A 19,732-nucleotide genomic window follows, 5' to 3' on the forward strand; every position below is an offset into this window, starting at 1 on the left:
CAATGGAGACGCTCTGGATGCTCAGGCGCCGGCTCTGTCAGCAGAGCTGGGCTTGTGGTGGGGAAGGAGGAGCCCATGGTCCGAGGACATCAGTGCCTGATTCAGAGCTACTGCCTGGGCATGTTACCTGGTGGGTGACGACAAGGGGCCCTCACAGCGTTAATTAACATCTCGCACTAAAGGTCAGGCGGGTAAATGGTATCCTTGCCTTGCAACATTTACCCAGAGCAGCTACAGGCCAGTACGTGGCTTAAACTCCCTTCTGCTGCAGTCCCGTCCCCTGGGCCCTTCTGGGACAAGGATTTTCACAGTCATTCTGCTGCCAAGAATTGGGAGATTGCGGCTGAACAGGCTAGGAGGACACCAGAAAATACTGACTTTCTATCCCTTTGGTCCTATTTGATCTCACGATGGCACAAGACCGCCTAAGCAACCAGCAGCCCTGGCTTTAACACCCTGAAGGCTGCTATGGAGGAACACAAGTGACAGATGGTCTTATGTTAAAGTGCTCCATTTTGGTAATTCACAGAGCTCTCAACCTGTGGCCCAAGCCCAGGGCACACTCACCAAAGGAGACATCACCGAAGTGGAGGGCAGGGACGTCGAAATGAAAAGTCAGTCCAATGACACAGCCCCTGCAAGGACAAAGACAGGCAGAGGAGGCGTTGGCTCGGTTAGAGAGAATGGCAAAGCGTTCAGCTTTCCTTACCGCTCGGGTGGGTAAATGCTGCTCTCGGAACCACGGTGGGTTTCAAATCAACCTGCCACCCCTATGCTCAGCACAGCACCCATGTGGACAGCAGGCAGCCAAAGCAAAGTGGTCAGCAGCCAACAGCTGCTGCTGAGGCTCAGGGCACCACGGCAGGGTGTGCCCCCACGCTGCTGCTAGCCCCATGAAGGTCCCTGAACAAGTGATGGCTCTGTGCCTCAGTTTCCCCACCCGTAATGTCAGGGACAGAGGTGTCCACACACAAGGGGACTCATTGTGACTAGTCTTCCCAGCCACAGGTTCCCTGCTTTGGTATTTCTTAGCTGGAACTGGTGTTTCCATGGAGTATATGAACACCTTTCTCAGAAGACCTGATCCACACAATCATTACACATGCAGGACTTTGAGACATGAATCCAGGAGAGCCCCAAACATCCATTGAGAAGAGCAGCAACAGTTCTACACAGCAGACAGTTGAATCTTGGAGGGAAGTATCAGCTTGTCACCAGTGCACCAGCTGACACATCCAAGAGCAACACGTCTTAAACCGCTGAACACGGGTGTCCCGAACCCACCTCACCACCTCACCCGTCCTTCAACTCAGCAGACAGGCTCCAAACTCCAAAACTCACTCACATCCACTGAAATCAGTACTTGGAGCTGCACAACATTTATTAATTGACTTCATGGTTGATGACAATCAATGCCAGCTCTGCCTCAGTTAAAAATCAAGGGCCGCAGTGAACAGTGCCTTCTCATTTTATTCACAGGACTGCCACTGTCATTGTCCACATGTTCTGCACATGAACAGATCCCAGCATCCCGCAGGAGGGACCTGCGTCCATCCGTGCTGTCCCATTTCCAGCATCCCTTTCCAAACACCAAAGAAACAAGCATCCAGCACCTCGTAAGGTTGGTTTCCAAGTAACAAATGATCACCTATGGTCTTGGCACCTTCCGACTGCACAGTCAAAGAGCACTCAAAAACTGACTTTCAGGAGTTTCAATCCAACACTACTTCTCGATTCTTGCAGCTGAATCAGCTCCTAAGAATGAGCCAGGTACCAAATCCCTGCTGATGGTGGGGTTCCCTCTCCAGGGACCTCACATAACAGACTTGACCTCCCAAGCCCTAACAGCTTACTCTAGACGGAGCAAAGGGAGCAGACACGCTTTCCGTCACAGCATTTGCCAGGAGATGATGGAAAACTACCTCCAAACCAGCCACAACTGGGGATGACACCGGGAAACTGCCAAGGCTGAGCCTTGCCAGGCAAGTGGGGAAATGACTGCCATTTCTGCTGAGTGGATCGAATCTGTGCTCTAGGAAGTTAAACTGGAATGACTGCCCAGAAGGCTCAGGCAAGGCCAACCCAGAGCTGATAACAGTACAGCTTGCAAGAGAATGGGGGAAAAGGCAGTGGTTTTGGCAACAACTGTGTTTTACAGTAGCATTAAGTAATGCATGTGTGAAGGGAGATCAGGGTCCTGGCAGAGCAGGAAGGATAACACAAGTCGGGAGAGGAACTGCTTGAATTCTCATCCCCGTTCCTTCCTTTGCAGACCAGCGTCCCACCAGCCAGCTCGCCTCCGTTCAAAAGAACCAGAAGCTTTTCTCCACGGAGGACGAAATCCAGTGCACAAAACCTTCCGAAGAGGGAGGCTCAGCTGCACCTGGTGGGTGGACATCTCCAGGGCATCTGAAAACAAACAGCTTGAGCTGTGGGGCTGGAGAGGGATCCTTGAAAAAATGCAAGAGAGAGCTCAAGGAGGCAGATGCCATCTCAGGGAGGAGAGGACTGCAATGGGAATTGCTGCTGAGGGACAGCTGCATGGGAGCAGGCAGGTGTGCTGGGGTGCCATCAGATGGGCTGCATAGGAGCAACCATCCAGGGAGGAGGAGTATAGGGATGAGGAAGAAATAAATAAAAAAAGACCAGCAATCCTCTTTCACTGAGACAGAAGGTCTAAACTGAGCCCAGAGGGGTGCTGGCCAAACAGTGGCCACAGAGAAGGGGAGGGCGTGCTGCACACTGGGAGCCAAGGCATCACTGGGGAAAAAAGGACCACTTCATTTGGCTGTGGGGAAGCCAAAACACAACCATCCCTCTGACAGCTCCTTCCTTCCTTCCCCAGGAGCAAGGCCACTGCGGGGCAGAGGCAGCAGGCACTGTCCAAGCAGTGCTGTATTCTACCTGTGATAAGTGCAGCCTTACCAGCAAAACCTGCCCTTGCTCAAGGAGAAAGCTGCTTATGCAATAAACCCCGTGACCAATTTGGGGGAGGGACAGAGGAGAATAAATTATTTGATTGTGAAATGTTCCCTCTTGATTTCCAAATAAAGCAGAACTTTCCCTCCAAACACAAAGCCAACGTAACTGTTTCTCTACTGAGGTCAACAGACCTACTCACCACTCTTCTCTTGAGAAGTGATAACCTTTTTGTTCTTTTTTATCCATTTCCCTCACCTTATTGGTAAAACCGACCACAGATTCCTCTCATTGCTTTACTGCCTTTGTCTAGTGCCTCCCAGCAGCACCAGCCCAGGAGGCTGGTTGCCGAGGAGGCACAGCCAGCCCCACAGCTCCAGAGCACCCAGCACCAGCTTTCCTGCCTAAACCACGTCATCCCGCCAACCCGTGGTTAAAGACCAGCTGGGTCAAGTTTGCATGCTGCTGCAGTCCTGAGAAGTGAGCTTTGCCTCTCCTATCATCAGCTTTTTCCCCCCCCTTCTACCCTTTGCTTGGTGAGGATTATCTCTTGCCGTGGCACCAGCCCACGGGATGATGCCCGAGTCCGTGTGACCTGCCGCAGAGCTCCCCGTCTCCCACGTCAGCACTGCTCTGGCTGCAGAGAGGAGGTACCACAGCGCTGGCTGCACAAGAGGACAGCTTGTCCCAACCCATGAGCATGAGAGATGATGCTGACGCTGCTGCTACCCATTTGGGATGGATTATTAACAGAGGATTTTAAAAACACTGCCTCTGGCTGCAGTCACCCAGGCTGGCCCATCCCCAAAGCCCTGCTGGCCTTGCTGTGTGTTCAGGGGGGATGGCCCAGACCATCTACCACCGAAAGCTGATGCCATCCTGCTGTCTGCCGTGGCCCAAGGGGGAATGAGCTACCTGTAGGAAGAAGTAACTCCAGCTCCTGGGTACCCAGACCGGGCAGCAGGCATCTCTACACCTTTCCTGTACCGCCTCCAGTCAAACTGTTTTCCAGCATGGGTAGTCACTTAAAGCCCCGGGGCCCTCACACAGAGACATGTGAGAACCTGCTGCTGCCAAATTCTGTGCAAACAGTGTCCTGGAAAGTCACAGAGCCACCCACCTCAACCATGAAGGCAAAGCTGCTTCCCAGAGGAACCCAAGACTTTGAAAGTTAAACTGGGTATTGAGGGCACAGGAGGCATGGTTACAGGTGGCAGCAGGTCGAGGGAGCTGATCCTGCCCCTCTACTCCACTCTGGTGAGATCCCCCCTGCAGTGCTGTGTCCAGCTCTGGGGTCCTCAGCACACGAAAGACATGGACCTGTTGGAGTGGGTCCAGAGGAGGCCACAAGAATGATCAGAGGGATGGAACACCTTTCCTGTGAGGACAGGCCGAGAGAGTTGGGGTTGTTCAGCCTAGAGAAGAGAAGGCTCCAGGGAGACCTTACTGTGGCCTTTCCACACTTCAGGGGGGCTTATAAGAAAGATTTTGACTGGCTTTTTAGTAGGGCCTGTCATGATAGGGCAAGGGGTAATGGTTTTAAACTTAAAGAGGAAGGATTCAGACTAGATATAAAGGAAAAAATTTTTTACAGTGAGGGTGGTGAGACACTGGCACAGGTTGCCTAGAGCAGTGGTAGATGCCCCATCCCTGGAAACATCCAAGGTCAGGTTGGATGGGGCTCTGAACAACCTGATCGAGTCGATGACGTCCCTGCACATTGCAGAGTGGTTGGACTAAATGACCTTTAAAGGTCCCTTCCAACACAAACTATTCTACAATTCTATGATTTCCTCTCGCAGACAATTACACTTCATTTGCTGATGCAACTGCAAGGTTCAAGCTGGAGTCAAGGTTAAAAAGCCTTGGCTCTTAGCATGGGGATGCTAGGATCCGAGCCAAGACTAAGACCTTAGACAACACCTTTTTTTCTCTGTTTCATCCTAAAATGAGGTAGGTGGGAGATGATTACCCAGAGACAGCTACAGATGTGCCCATCAAGCTCCTATAACCCTCCTCACCTGATAGTCAAGGTCACAGGCTCAGGGGATCCATTCACACTGAACCTGAATTCTTCTGTGAACTCCCCCAGGATGGTGGAACTGAAGGAGATCCGGATGACTTGGAGCCCGTCCGGCAAAACGATGCCCTCCTGGGGGAGGAAGGTGAAGCAGGAGCCCAGAGCTGTAGCTGGAGGGACCAAGTTGAAGACAGCATCGATGGCTCCTTTGTTAAACAGGACCACCTGCAGCAGCAAGAAAGCAAAAGGGAAATACATAAGGAATCTTCATTTCTTACAGAAGGCTGATTTGTTTTCTGATTAAGCAATTAACGTCTGTAAAAAGCAGAAGATGCTGTGTGCTGCTGCTTGGCAGAAGCCAAAGAAAATGCAACAGGACAAGTTCTGCCTTTGGGTTTTTCATGCAAAGCAGTGACAGCTTCATAGAAACAGTCACTCGGGGTTTATTCCACTGACACAGAGCAGCCCACTTCGACTTGCAGTGCAGAGGAGCTGCTCAGCATCACCAAGTCGATTCAGACCTGTCCCTAAGAGCAAGGAAGGGCAGTTGCAGCATTACTAGTGAATCATCACACAACTGATTCTGCTCCCGACGAGTCTGATCCTCCCAAGGGCAGAACACGTTGCAGCCAACAAGTTTACTCATGTAGAAGACACCTCAGGGCAGCACTATAACCAACTTCAGAAGCACTCCCCAACCCTGCTACGGTATGTGATTTAGGTTTCTTATTTTTTCTTTAATGGGATACTTTCTTAGTCTTTGCTCAAACAGACGTGTCAGGAAAGGATGAGCGTGCGGTGCACAGCAGCTCCATCTATTCCAAAGAATTTCTCATTCACAGCCACCATCTAAGACTTTACCGTTATCAGAATAAACTGCAAATTTAGAACTAAGCCTTATTTTGTTGAACACTTGAGAGATCTACTGCCTCAATCAAGTGACACAATCCCGCAGCACTTGTTGAGAGTCAGCTCTTCTCATGTTGGGCAAGAAATGCCCACAGCTGCTGCAAGTACCAGCACGCTGTCAGGCACCAACAAACCCACCTGAAGCAAAGCGGTAAAGGTTCTGATTGCTGCAGGGTGAAATCCTGCCATTTCCATGGACTTAGCTATCTGCTTTGGATTTCTTCTCCCTAATGTTTGTCCTTGTAAAACCTGGTAGAAAAACTGAGACAGAAGCAGAGAGATGTCCTGTATTTTTTAATTTTACAGCTGCTGTTAAAAATATTCACGTATTCAAGCTCTGCAAGGGTAACCTGAAAACTACTCTCTCCTCTCGTGTTGTTTACACCTCAGTTACAAATTGCACTTAGGGATCCTACGCTGAGCTGATGTTTACCTCCAGTCTAGCTGCTTAGTACAGCACTAACAGTATCATCTAGTCACATTTTCTCAAGTAATGAAAATAATAAAGTGATAGAGAATCAATAAAGTATCACCATTACAGATGCATAGAGAGCACAATATTTTGGTAAGAAAACACCTTAATGTGTCCTTCCCTGACACAGTCAAGCTTTTGAAGGTATTGCCTCATTTTCTACCTCTTTCAGTTGCCCTATCTTACTTTTTTGCGGAAGACTTGACACCATTGGCAGGGGGAGGCAAATATGTAGAAAGGTCCTTTGCTTCATTTCCAGAAATGCTTTGCTCTTCATAGAGATGCAGCAAATCTGAAGAGTGGCGAGAGACCGGTCAGCAAGGGAAAGCACTCCCAGTCCCGTTGCAGGACACAGCTCTGAGCCAGAGGCTGGACAGCTTTCCTCCAACTCCCAGAAACCGGCAGCATGCACTTAACCAAAACCTGGCTGCAGTGGACTGGAGTTCAAACACAGTAAATTTGTTCCAGCTGCTTTTTAACAGCCCGGGTACAAAGGTGCATTGCATCCAGGGCTGAAACAAAAGCCTCTGAATATTTATCTTTTTGTCCCAGTGTTGCTTTCATGTGTCAAAAGGGGGTATTTTTTCACATGAAGCCTCCCAGCTGATCTCCAAGGAAGGTTGCCAAAAAGCAGGGATTAAGACTTCACAAACAACATATGCACCTTTCAGATCCCATCAGAAGTATCCAGATTCTGGGAAAGCCCCCGAATTTGACTAGTATGTCAAGTACTCCCTACTCACAATGACCCGAGTTGCCAGAATCCCACAGGTCCACGAGGCTCACTGCTGCCCTGGGAGCCATGAGGATCCCCCGCCAGCCCCTCAGAATCCCGACTGCTCACCTCATAGCTGTGCTCTAATCCAACAAAAACCCTCCCGATGTCCAGCTGCTCAAAGCTGAAGCGGAGCCGAGGCCCTATGCCTTCCCCTTTGATGCGCAGGGGCAGCCTGGTCTCGCGGCCTGGGGAGAGATTTCCACTTCAGTACAGTAATTCCCTCTGTTATCCTGGACTGCCCAGACTGCCTCAGTGCTAATCCCTGACTCGGGGCTGGATGGGACCAGCTCTAGGTGCTCCAGGAGGAGATACAGGACTCTTCCCTTCCCTCAGGAGACATGCCTTGGGGCTGGCTTCTAATTTCTAACCAATCCCTCCGGCTGGTTTCTCATTTAGCCATCAGTTTGCACCCTGAAAAAGCGATGCTGAGTTTAAAACACAATCTCTGAATTTCTTCCCATGTGCTTAGATGAGCTCTGAAATCCATTCAGTGAAGGCACAAAGCTCATGAAACAGAACTGAAGATAAAAATACGCCATCTATACTCATGCAATCGGAGACAAGAGCACAGAAGCCGAGAAGTACGAGCCCAGGCAAGGCGAAGCTCCCTGCTAACGGCGGTATGCACGTCTGAGAGCTGCCTCCAGCAGGCAGAGCAGCTCAGCCACTGACACACAGCTCCGTGCCTGGGGCCCCAGGGCTCACCTCCTGCAGCAGCACCTAAATAAGACAGGGCTTTGTGATCTCCAGAGAGAAGCACTCACCTATGCCCACCATGATACCGAGAGCTCAGCTTTGTAAAGACACCTTACCTGAAGCACGCTGAACAGTTATGGAAAACCTCACTGCTGAGGTCAAAGCCATCAACATACTGCTAATGCACACACCCCTTGCTGCAAAGGAACTGAGACTGCAGGGCTTATAGCTGAACTCTAAGGTGCTCATTTTCTTCCATAAGCCTGCTAAGATGACAGTGTGGGATCTTTCAGTCTGTGTTCTGAACCACTGGAGCAGCCTCAAGTGCCTGAACCCTAGCTCCAGTTTCGGCTTGGGTCTCCCTGCCATCCCATCCTACTCTGCACAGAAAGTGAGTAGCACAAGCGAAAAAAGAAAGGCCCAGAAGTTGTATCTAACCTTCAGTGTAGCTTTCGTGCAAAAATATTCCTCTGTCCTTTTGTTTAATGCTCACCATTAATTAAAGATTAGGGATTGAAGGCTGATTTTTTTTATCTGCTGCATAGTTATTCCAGAATGTCCAAAACTACTTCCTATTGCAAAGAGCAGCCCAGGTGGGACAACACAGTGACTAGATCACAACTTGAAAAAACTCTCCTGGGAACAGCCCTTTCAATGATTGCTGACTTTCTGATCTTGCAACCACGGAATGAGGATGTTTGATAATGTCCAAGCCAGAAAGGAAGAGCGAGGGAGCTTTTGTTGAATTCAACATTTTTTAAGTGGATTCAGACAAAGCCCAGCTGATAGCAGAGATGAGAGTTAGGTTGCACAGCTCAGGCATTAATTGGAGGGCTGTGTATTTCTATTTCATAGACACCATAAAAGAGACAGTATTGGGTGCTACCTGTCAAAAGATGTGATGCTACCTTGCATCACATGTGGCTTAATTTTCATTAAATCTCTAGGTCTAAACCATGGAAGCTCTTAGGAAATGGCAATGATTTCCAAGTGACAAGCTTTTGCCCATGATCATGCTGAGACACACATCCCATGGCGACTGCAATCAAAAAATCAGTGGCAGTTCTTCCCCTTCTGCAGTAGGTCCTCATCCTCTCCAGAAGGTCTCTGGAAACCATCTTTTCTTCTACCCCCACGTTGAACTTGAAACTTTAGGAAATCCCAGAAATGTTGCTCTTCCTCCTTCCAGGTGAACCGCAGAGCGGGCTTTTCCCAAAGGAGGAGCAGCAGACTAAACTGCAGGCAGCATTCAGGAGAGCTGAGAGGGAAAAAGAGAGAGGATGTCCTCCTCTTTGCTAGGAGCTGGGGCTTCCAGGAGCACCCAGCCTTTGCCCAAGGCCTGGCTACAGCTGGGCTGTGGCCCTGTGACACTCCCACCATAACATAGGCTAAGGGCATGGAGGGGCTACAGCCTCCTTGTCCTCAGTCCCAACCCCACACCTGGTGCTGTGGAGCGAGCACTGGGATCTCAGTAGGAATAATGCAGTGGCATGTCACAGGGTGCACAGGGTGGCACTGCTGCCTCACTTTCAAATAAATAGGGGTGTAGGTGGCCCAACAGCACTGGGCTTTGCTGCCAAAGTCCTTAACTTCTGCTGCTTTCTGACACTCAGTCGCTTCTTCACAGAATGTCCCTGTCCTTTGGGACTGGTTTTGAACATGATTCTCATCTGACCACACCAATAAACAGTGTTACATGATGCAGGACAGTTCTGTCACAAGGTAAGGGAGTGATCATCACTTGGGATTTTGCTTCTCCCTGCAAGAGTGGCTAAAGAAAGGGTTTTGTAAGGTGTAACCCAATACAGTTCTGTGTACAGACAAACCTAAAACTGAGTTTTAGGTGTCAGAGCCCCCCACCATGTGCTTCCTTCCAGCACTCAAGAGCCACAGCTTCATTTGCATGAATAACTATAAAGTTCATTTTGAGATTAAATATTTGCCGAGGGCAAATTTCAAACCACTTCTTAACTGCCAGCTTTGCAAGTTGCACAGTGCTGATTAGTTCTGTAAATCACTGCCTGCAGAAGCATCTGCTAAGCAATTTATGGAGGCACCTGCAAAAAAGTGAAGGCCAGCAAAGCCCCTTTCCAGTGGGGCATGAGATCCAGCTGCACAACTCACAGGGCTGCACTGGGGCAAAGCTCCCAAGCATTCCCAGAAGGGACACACACCCTCTGCAAACGATGCTCCAAAGGGATTTGTGACTGGCATGCACATGCATGAGGAAGGCAGTCACACTTCTCAGAGGAATCAAGAAGCAAAGTTAACTGACTCTCTAGTTAGAGATCACTGTTTTCTTCTTTAAACTCTTCTTGCACTCAGGGACCTTGAATCTGGGACAGTTTCCACCCTGATAATACAGCGGATCAGCTCTGGTTTGTAAGGGAGGGAGCTAGGTGCATCATTTAAATTACCTCCTTGAGGTCCTCTTCCAAGGAGCCAGTGGGGGAGTTAAGTTCTCCCAAGGGCTCATCAGGACCTTTTCAAGAGCAGGCTTCTCTCTCTAAACACAGATCATTTGCCCAGCTCTGTTTCCTATAACTCTCAGACCAGCTCAAGGGTTGTATGCAAGTAGTTTTCCTATTTCTCTGCAACAAAAACACTCTCCTGGCACAACCCCTGGAGACGCCTGCAGCAAAATGACGGACACCCCCATCACCAGAGCAAAAATCCCAGAGCCAGGAGCACAGCACTGAGTGAGGAATCCCTTGGGAGCAACTTTTTAAATCAATCCTTTCCTTCCACAGCTCTAGCAACTGCAGCTGGTGGGCAGGAAGACACTTTGTTAACACAAGCCCTGGGTAATGACTGTAGGTGGCATTTGCCAAGTAAACTCTGCACAATTACAGTATAAATAAAAAGCTGTTTCATGACATTTGTATCCCTCAGCTCAGAGCAGTAAGGAAAGTGACAAAGCAGCTGGGTTAGTGACTTCAGCACACTCCAGGACAGGCGCCTGGCTGCTGGAGGACCACAGGCCTCGCACCTCTTCCTCTTTGATGGGGAAAAACCATAATGTTCCCTGGATGGAAGCCTGACAGCGCTCTCCAGTCTTGAAAAACACCTTAAGCAGCACCACGCAGAGACAGAGAGGAAGGGCGAGGTCACCCGAACCCCGCAGCCTGCTGCAGGCATTCCCTGCCCCGTGCTAGCACAGCAAAGCCATCACCTCTCCCAGGGCAGAGACGGTACAGCTCAGGTGCGCCAGAGATAACTGCTCCCAGCAAAAGACACGATGGCACTGCTGTAAGACAGAATGAGCATAAAGCTTGCCTAGCAGACTGCTCGGACTCTGATTTCCAGGGAGGGTGCTCACCCCGCTGAGTACAGCAAGCCCTGCGCAACATACCCGGAGGCACCACAGACTCAGAGCCACAAGGTGACAATTCCCACGTGCTGGCCAGAGGTGGTCCTTCTGCAGACAGCCCACGCTCAGCAGGGCTCACCCAAGGTCTGGCAGCGTTGGGGTAGAGAGAGGGGATCCAGGATCTGGAAGCACATTTGTAACTCAGCTCCTACCGCCTCAGGAGTCTGATGATGCATCCGTGTAATAAAGACGCCTCCTGGAGGCAAATGGTCTACAGGGACTTGGTGCTCGTCCACTGAAGCTGTTCAGCTCTGTAGCTCTTTGGCCTCTACAGGCACCTGGCAGCAGAGCAAATGCTGGCAAACCCATGGCATGAAAACTTACCCCTTCACTGCCTTGGTTGTTCTGGGATCAGCGATCCAGGCTTGTAGCCACACATCCCGAGGGCTGGCCTTGGACAGGAGACCACCTGGAAACCGCAGGGACAGTGGGCATGTGCCAGAACCCTGCTGACCACTGACCCTTCCTACCAACTACACAAGAACCGAGTGGGCTGCAAGACTACTTGCACCTCCACTGTGGGCAACAGAAGCAGGAGAAAGGAGCCGTACCTGAGATGTCGCAGTAGACCATTTGTTGACAGACTCTGGCTTCTCAGGGTCTAAAGGTCACATTAATTTCAGCTGAGGAATTTGGCCAGATATCTCCCTCCTGAAACAGAAGGAGACAGCAAACCATTTATCTTCAAACGTCACATTTCTTGTTTTCAACCACAGCCCTGTAGCCTTTATTTAGAGCATCAATGAAGAGCAGGGAACAAGCAACACTTATCAACAAAATTTATGGGGGTTTGGAAGCAGCTGCAAAAAAACTTTCTAAGTCTCTTACCTTTACTGGCATCTGGTAGAGGCGTTTTGTTAAATTAGGGCTATAACGAAGCAACCAAACTGGCTCACACTCCAGTAGGATTTCTCCAGAGGTACCAGTCAGTTTAAGAAAAAGGTCCCTCTCGCCTCCAAACCTTCCCGTATATCCCTGTAGCACTATGGCTACATGATGACTTTTACTCAGATCAGGAGAGATTTAACAAATCAAATAGAATTTTCCATTCTTAGTTATGAAGGTGCTGCCTCTTATACCCTTCACCTGTACATGCACGTAAGTATTTAACGTACTGCGGTGAGTGGGGGCACTCAGCACCAAGCAGAACAAGCCCTCCTGCCCGGGGATAAAAGAAGAACAGGCTCCTGCCCGCTGACAGCTGCTTCTGCCCCGAGCCGTGAGCAGCCAGCCAGCACGCAGGCTCCTCCAGCTGACGGATGATCTGGGAAAAAAGTTGAGAGACAGATGCATCCTGTTTCTCTCTGCAAGGTGCACACAATCCTGTTTCCCTGAACACAGGCTCAGACAAGAAGAGGCGGGATTTGCTTACAGCTCCACACCTCTTTCAATCAACAGGCTCTTTTCTGTGTCATGCTCTTGCTCAGGGATTTAAGTCTGGGCCATGCTACCAGTGTGTCTGCAACTCTCTGCTGCTTCCTCGGGGTCTTCTCTCTCTGCTTCTCGCCCAAAGAGTCCTGGCACTGGCACTCAGTCCCAGGGAGCCTTGTCGCACAGTTTCGGAGGCACGTCTGGTTTCTGAAGGCTCACACTTCTTGCAACAGGTTTAAACAAAGACACCACTTACATCCCCTGAACCCCTAGCATTACAAATGTTTCTTTGTGTATTTGTTGACATAAATATAGGCACCTCTGACAACTGTAATAATACTCTACATGAAAGGAAAAATTCAGCTTATAGAAGGAGACGAACAGAGTTCTTTTTCTATTAGCAAAGTGAGGCTTTGACTCTGCATCCTGCTGGGTATCCTCACTACTTTGTCCAGAAGAGTCTTGAACTGAGTGGAGCCTCCGGCACTCCTGCAGCATAAATATTAAATAACTATAAAGCTTCCCACTGACTTAGCCCTTATAGCTCAAAGGACAGCCCCCACAAAAATTGAAGAGCTATGACATGGTGAGTTATTGGGCTGCAGCTGCAAATAATTCCCTAATGCACAGCCCACTCAGAGTCAACAGAACAGAGGGAAGAACTGTGAAATAACTCAAGAAAATACTGTGAGTTATTTCTCCTGGGAAATTAAAATAGACTGTTGAAGAGGTTCATTGCATTCCTGCTACCCCACAGGGGAAAAAAGAACTGCTGCTTGAAAGGAAATGCTTCATTACCCACTCTTGCAGGCTACTGCTACATGCGTCCAAGCCTCGGGGCACCTCAGGAGCCAGCGGTCTGCCTGGGCTAGCACGTTCTCTATAGGATGGCAGTTGAGTCAGAGCATGGAGAACCACCATGGATGGTAACCAGGACAGATGTAAAACTATGCAGTGCTGTGAACATGGTATTGCAACACTTCTGGCTGAAACACTTCTGGCCTCAGACAGGCTGTAACTGGCAGGTGGCATAAAATACAGACAGTGCATGTATGATGGTACAGCACAACCACTCCAGCTGTCGTACCCTGGCTTTGCTACAGCATAAAGCAAGGTGATACAGGAGGGGATGGCACACCGTGACTTACAGCCACACAAGTGATCTCTCTGCAAGAGCCCAACTGTAAATACATGCAGATCCTATTTCTCCTCCCTCAGCCCCTGAATAATGAGAATCTGCTAGATCTCCACCAGTCTGAGTAAGAAAAAGCTGGTCTTGAAAAGCCAGACACCACCAACTGCTGGCCAAATCACCTGCTTTGCTTTGCAGAGGGGGAAGGCAATGGAAGGAAATCACTGCTCAGAGCAGTCAAAGAAACAAAAGACAGAGCTGGCAACAGAAGTACTAAAATAATACTCAAAGCACATCCTGTCAGCTCAGGGCACTTAGGAGAAAGGCAGTGCCAAAGCTAACATCTGCCTCTTTCCATAAATAACTGAATCCACAGGGAGCTGTGGGATGGACCACGGCTCCCACTGGAGATGGTGCCTTCCACCAAAAAACACAGTGCTCTGCAGTAGCCTCTCATCTGGACGGGGACCAGCTTGATTCCCCAGCTGAGGTGCAGATTTGCAGCAATAAACCTCTGGATCAACAACAGTAGCACCTTCGTAACCTGGACATCTTGAAGACCACCTCCATCAGCTCAGAGTTCACACGTGACACTGAGGAGTCACTACCAGGCAAGGACAGGACAGCGATGACTTGTCAAGGTCAGCATAACAGTAACAAGTCCTCGTCCTCCCTCTCCTCTGGTTGCCATTTCCAAGGGGTCAGCTCCCATGGGTCTGCAATGTGACTTACAGCTGAGCTGTGGCGGGGAGGATGCAGCAAACAGCAAGGACTTTGTCCTTTGGCAGCCACCTGGGCCTCTACCACAGCTGCCTCTGCTGACATACCATGTGTAGATGCAAAAATAAACCAAATTTGAGATGTGCTCAGAAAGTCAGAGCTGCGTATCAGCTTGTTTCCCCACAGGCTTGGACGACTGCTCAAAATGTTCTCGGTCACATAGTAATTCCAAAATCATCCCTCCTCTTTTCTGTTGTTATTTTCATCAGCTAGTTAACCCTATACAGACTGAAGTGACCTGCTGCAGCTTCTACAGATTGAAGCACCTGAAAATACTGACAGCTAATGGTCCACTGGCACAGCAAAGCTTCTGCACAAACCCTGCAAAGCCATCCCACCCAGAAAGCGTTTCCAAGACTACTCTCCCTCCACCAGCTTCCCAACCTCTGGAAGCAATTATTTCCTCCAGTCACCTGTTACAAGGGTTTCATTATTTCTGTGGGGTGCTCCCACACATCAGGGGTGAGAGGTGGGAAGAAGAGAGCAGCCACTTTTGGCCAGAAGGTCTGAGGCAGCAAGGTCCCATCTCTGGGGGGTCTCTCCAGCAGATTTACATGGCAGTGCAAGAAGGGTGTCTGCCCAAGCTAAAAGTTACAGGGCTGTTACCGGAGAGAAGGCTGTGGAAGCCAGCAGCAGTGGATTTTTAGATTCTACATTTGATAAAGAGGAGAAAATACTTACTACCATTTGATGTAAAGACACCCATATGCCAGGGGGAAGGACAGGCACGAGCAAAACTGAATGTGAACCTAATTGTTCCATAAATAATGGAATTAATGGAAATCAAAAGGTTGATAATGCTGGACAGTACAGAAGGGGAGAGACTCATGCGGTAGCCCACTTATATTCAGTCCTAGAGCAAACTGTGTAACATTAACACAGCCATTCAGGAAAGGTTTCCACTCGAGACTTGAGGCCAGGCTACACTTCATGTCTGTATGTCACTACACGGAGTACCAGGACTCGGCGCTGTGGGCAGCCGGACTTCTGGACCTCACCTTAACGCACTTCAGGAGCTCAAGAGCAGGCTAAGCTAGTTGTGGAGACACAATCCGACTGTAAAGCAGCAGGAGCCCTGGAACACACTCCAAAGCCAGCTCTGACACACCACAGGGTGATCTTAATGCTCAGCTGATCGGCTCCCACTCTCTACAATATTCCCACTGCTCTGACACAACTGCTTGGTCACATCATGCTGCTGTCAGCTACAGTGGTGTGAAACTGCAGCTGTGCCAACACTGGTGGCTCTCAGCCTTATATGGGATATAGGAGTAACTGAGCAGATGATCCCCTTCCTTGGAAAAAAAAAAATAGTTTCACCTATTTTAAAAGGAAGAAGAGGTTGAGATTATCCTAGGATTTACTCCAAGATGAAAAGGGATTTTGCATTGCTTGGACAGTGGGCATTCTTCATCTCAGACCATGCAAATACTCAGAACCAGGGCTCTGGCTGACTGAAGGATATGGGGTTTTGCTTGCATAAACAGAAAAAGCAAAAAAATTTCTGTACCTATGTGCAATGAAACTCAAAAAGTCCGTTTAAACCTGCCAGCCTTGTGTCCAGGCTCACAGATGACACTGGAAGGGAGATTCAGCTGTGGTATCCGTCCAGGTTATATGAAGAGATTGGTATGTCTGTGATCAAACCTGGGTGGAATTTGGCCTCCTTTCCACAGAGGACCATTTCATTTCTCAGGTCAATATGTGAACTGAGAGTGCTCTGATATCCTTTGTTAATCCCCATACACTATGTGTAAGCTCTGCCCTTACTCATAAATATCAATAGCTCTCAACAGTGTAAGGACACTTATGAAGTGCCCTTAATTTATAGCCCTTGCAGCAGAGCTCAGCTTTAGGCAGCCTCTTACTCTGTCAGGAGCCCACAGAAATGCTTTCTGCAACAAGCTCTCGCAGCCTCACTAGAAACCTGGCGTTTTCTCTCGGCACATCAAGCCAGCTGATGCAGGGACCTGCCAAGTGACCTCAGCCAGGGAGGAGAAGGAAGGGAGGTTCTCAGCTATCGCTTACCAGCGGCTCAAGGGTGAACACATCGTCAGAGAAAAGCATGGAGTCTCCTTGTGCCTTTGCCCGCTGGTTCTGGGAGGGGCGGGAGAGAAGGGAAAGGCGTTCTCGGAGAGCGGGGTCCACCTTGCACTCCCTCAGACAACGATCCATCTCGTCCTCTTTCTGCCTCTGCAGCCTGCAGTCACGGGGAGAGACAATCCAAGCAGATAATTTAATGAGCAACATATTTGCAGAGACTCGTGTGAGCGCAGGGGCAGCAAAGCGCTCGGGGAGGAACAGCAGCAGCTCAGCAAGGGGCTGACCCCGAGCCGTGGGGTCCCACACGGATCAGATTATCACTTGCTGTTCCCTGGCACGGCACGTAGTTTTACCCCACGCTTACAAGCTCAGAAGAGGTTTCTGAAAGCCAGCAGCCCTCGAGAGCCTCCCGGCTCAAAGCCTCTGCCACAGCTGATGGAGAATCCACCAACAACCCAACTAGCTTCTTCTACTACAGAGCTGCTTGGGGGAGGCAGATCAAGATGAAGGAGCACCCACTGCAGGGCTTCACTGGCAAGGGGAGACGCAGCTGGGTTTCAGCTGCAAGCTACTGGCATCACTCTTTTCTTCCCCTTTGGACCTGCAGGGATAAGCAAGCTAAATGTGCTCTCTGTGCCCTATACTGCCTTCCACCAGAGGATCCCAGAGCACTGTAAAAGCAAACCAATGAATTCAGGCACCGCATCACTTTGGTGAAACCAATGGCTTTATATGCATGAAAACAGAGGCCCTGAGAGGGGAAGGGACTTTGCCTAGCATCACCCACTAAAGAAGTCTGGACCAGCATCTCTGAATCCAAACCCTTACGTCTAGCCTTGAACCACCTTATCTTTTTCCTCTTTTTGGCCATCTCTGTAGGGCTTTGATGCAGTTAATCTCTCCCTCACTTGGTAGCTGTAGCAGAAATCATTCTAGTGTTTAAAGATCACAACCAAGAGATAAGGGAGCACGGCTACAGAGCAGTTGTTTCCTAGCTGGCATATCGCTGTCCCCTCTGCATGCTCCAGTCCCTGGCCATGAAGAACCAGCAGGTGACAACTCTGGGGGGATGAGTGGAAGGCTCCATGTGTAGCAGATTGAGGCAATGTAGTATAAACAGGATAGCAATCATCACCCAGCTGAATTCAAATACAGTTCAAAAGGAAATACTGTCATGGACGTTACTAGATGTACACAGACAGAGCCTCGGGCAAAGGCTGGCACCAGCACCAAAAATACTTGCTTTGGCTCACTCCCCGTGGAGTGCAGTGGGAAATGTTTCTCCATGGCTGACCTACAGCGCTGCGTGTGAGGAGGGCTTCCAGCCACCGATGAGCAACCCTCAACTCAACCTCCATCAGCGGACAATAATTCCACCATTACATCCCAGAAAGTTCCTGCAGGACGGAGACAGAACAAACCCCTGGATAGACCTTCTAATGATCCAGGTCTTCTGGGGTCACAGCCCAGAGCAGGGTCCTGCACTGCCTCGTCTCGTGGAAAGTCCTCTCTGCTCTGAGATCTCAAAAGCTTCTCTGACAGCAGGACAGTGGCCTTGGAGCTATGACCATCCCTGAGATTGCAAGTAGGAGGAACAAAATGTCCTGATCGGACTCTAGGACACAAACTGGCACGAGATGTAATTGGAAAAGAATCAGGTTGAAGTGAACTGTGGGAAAACCTGGTTGCTTCTGAGGGGAAAGAGGATCACTCAGGGTCCAATCTGAGACAGGCAGGCGAGAGGAGAGCGGTAAAGGAATGGTCCAGGCAAGTGCCCAGAGAAGGTAATGAGATTTTCTTTTAACACACTGAGCTTGCATGGAAGTCACACACTGTGTAATTAAAAATAGACAACAGTGGAAAACTAGTTTTGGCCTTCAAGGCATTTTTGACCTATTATGTTGAACTTTACTGGCTCAGAAGCCCTTAAAAAAGTGTCCCAGTTTAAGGCAGTTTCCTGATCAGCTATGAGCTAACTCCTATACACCTACATCCATGCAAGTCTGAAAAGTCCCACAAGGATTCCCTTAATCACCCAAATTTTTAAGTGTCACTTCCAGTTGATCCCCCCGGGCTATAAGTGTTTCTTTGCTGCCTGAAACGGGAATTTCAAAGCTTCACCACAGACACCCTTTGAAGAACCTGCCCCATCTCTCAGCACCATGAAGACACAGGGTGCTGAAGCCCAGAAGTGCTCTGTCCTGTGCTGCCCTACCTTCCCTGCGGAACCCTTCACCTCCCCAGTCTCTAAGGAAGGGTAGAAATACCTCGTTGTGCTGGAAACCGGGACAGTGCAAGGCAATTCGACATCCTACAGCAGGATGGCCTCAACTTGCTGGGCCAACGAAGCACTTCACCTGCACATTACTGGAGAAGGAGCCTGCCACCTTATCAAAGCTGGAGTGGAAGAAGCTGCAGTGAATATCGTAACAGTTATGCTACCTGCAGCTATGTTAAGTGCTGCTACTCAGTGCAGTCCCAGGGAACGAGTGCTGACACTTTCCTCAGCCTCATGGACCCTCCATAGCCCAGGGGTCTCTGGACCTCAGTGGTTTGGTGCTCCCACCAATGCAAATTTGCTCTCTGAGGAAATCCAGTCATTGCAATCAACCTTTCCTCCCCAAAACACCATCATCAGGTGAAGCATGGATGGAGCTGGAATGGGAGGCACTGAGCTCCATTACCCTAAAGCCCAGGGACACGTAACCTGATGCCGTAGATGGTTTACTTGTCCTAAACCATGCAATGCACCAACACCCCTTGAGGCCATACGTTAGTTTTACCCTTGGGCAGTGTATCTTACTGAAACGAATCTTTCAAACGAACCTCAGCTTCTGACAATCCTCCTCTTCCTGAGTAACAAAAGCCTTCCACTGGAAGTGCACTATGATCTCACTCCGATTGTGGATGACCACAGATCTGTGGTTTGACAGCGTGAGGTAAGTCTTCCCAACTGTCAGGGGAGCTCCTGGCCAGCCTGATGCTGACATCTACAGCTGCTCCATAAAGGCTTGTGTGAATATCTTCACCTGGAAAAAAGCAAAGGGGAGTCTTTGCTCATCTCACTTGCTGATGGAAGTATGAGGAACAAAGCAAACCACCAGTAACAGAAGAAACTGTTACAGCTTTTAGCTGTGTTAGCAGTTCTATGGATCAGCACATTTATCACATTCTGACAGCTGCCCGTGTACAGAATGAGGATGTCCTGGGCACCACCATCAGCACCTTATTTCTGGGTGTGT

General features: G+C 49.5%; 1 pseudogene; it reads right to left on the reverse strand.

The window, feature by feature from the left end:
* Positions 1–19,480, reverse strand: part of LOC141948420 (hydrocephalus-inducing protein homolog) — an 87,804-nt pseudogene extending 68,324 nt beyond the window's left edge.
* Positions 19,481–19,732: the final 252 nt, after the last annotated feature.

This window comes from Strix uralensis, chromosome 11 (genome assembly GCF_047716275.1).
Source record: "Strix uralensis isolate ZFMK-TIS-50842 chromosome 11, bStrUra1, whole genome shotgun sequence".
In the NCBI taxonomy this organism is placed as follows: Eukaryota; Metazoa; Chordata; class Aves; order Strigiformes; family Strigidae; genus Strix; species Strix uralensis.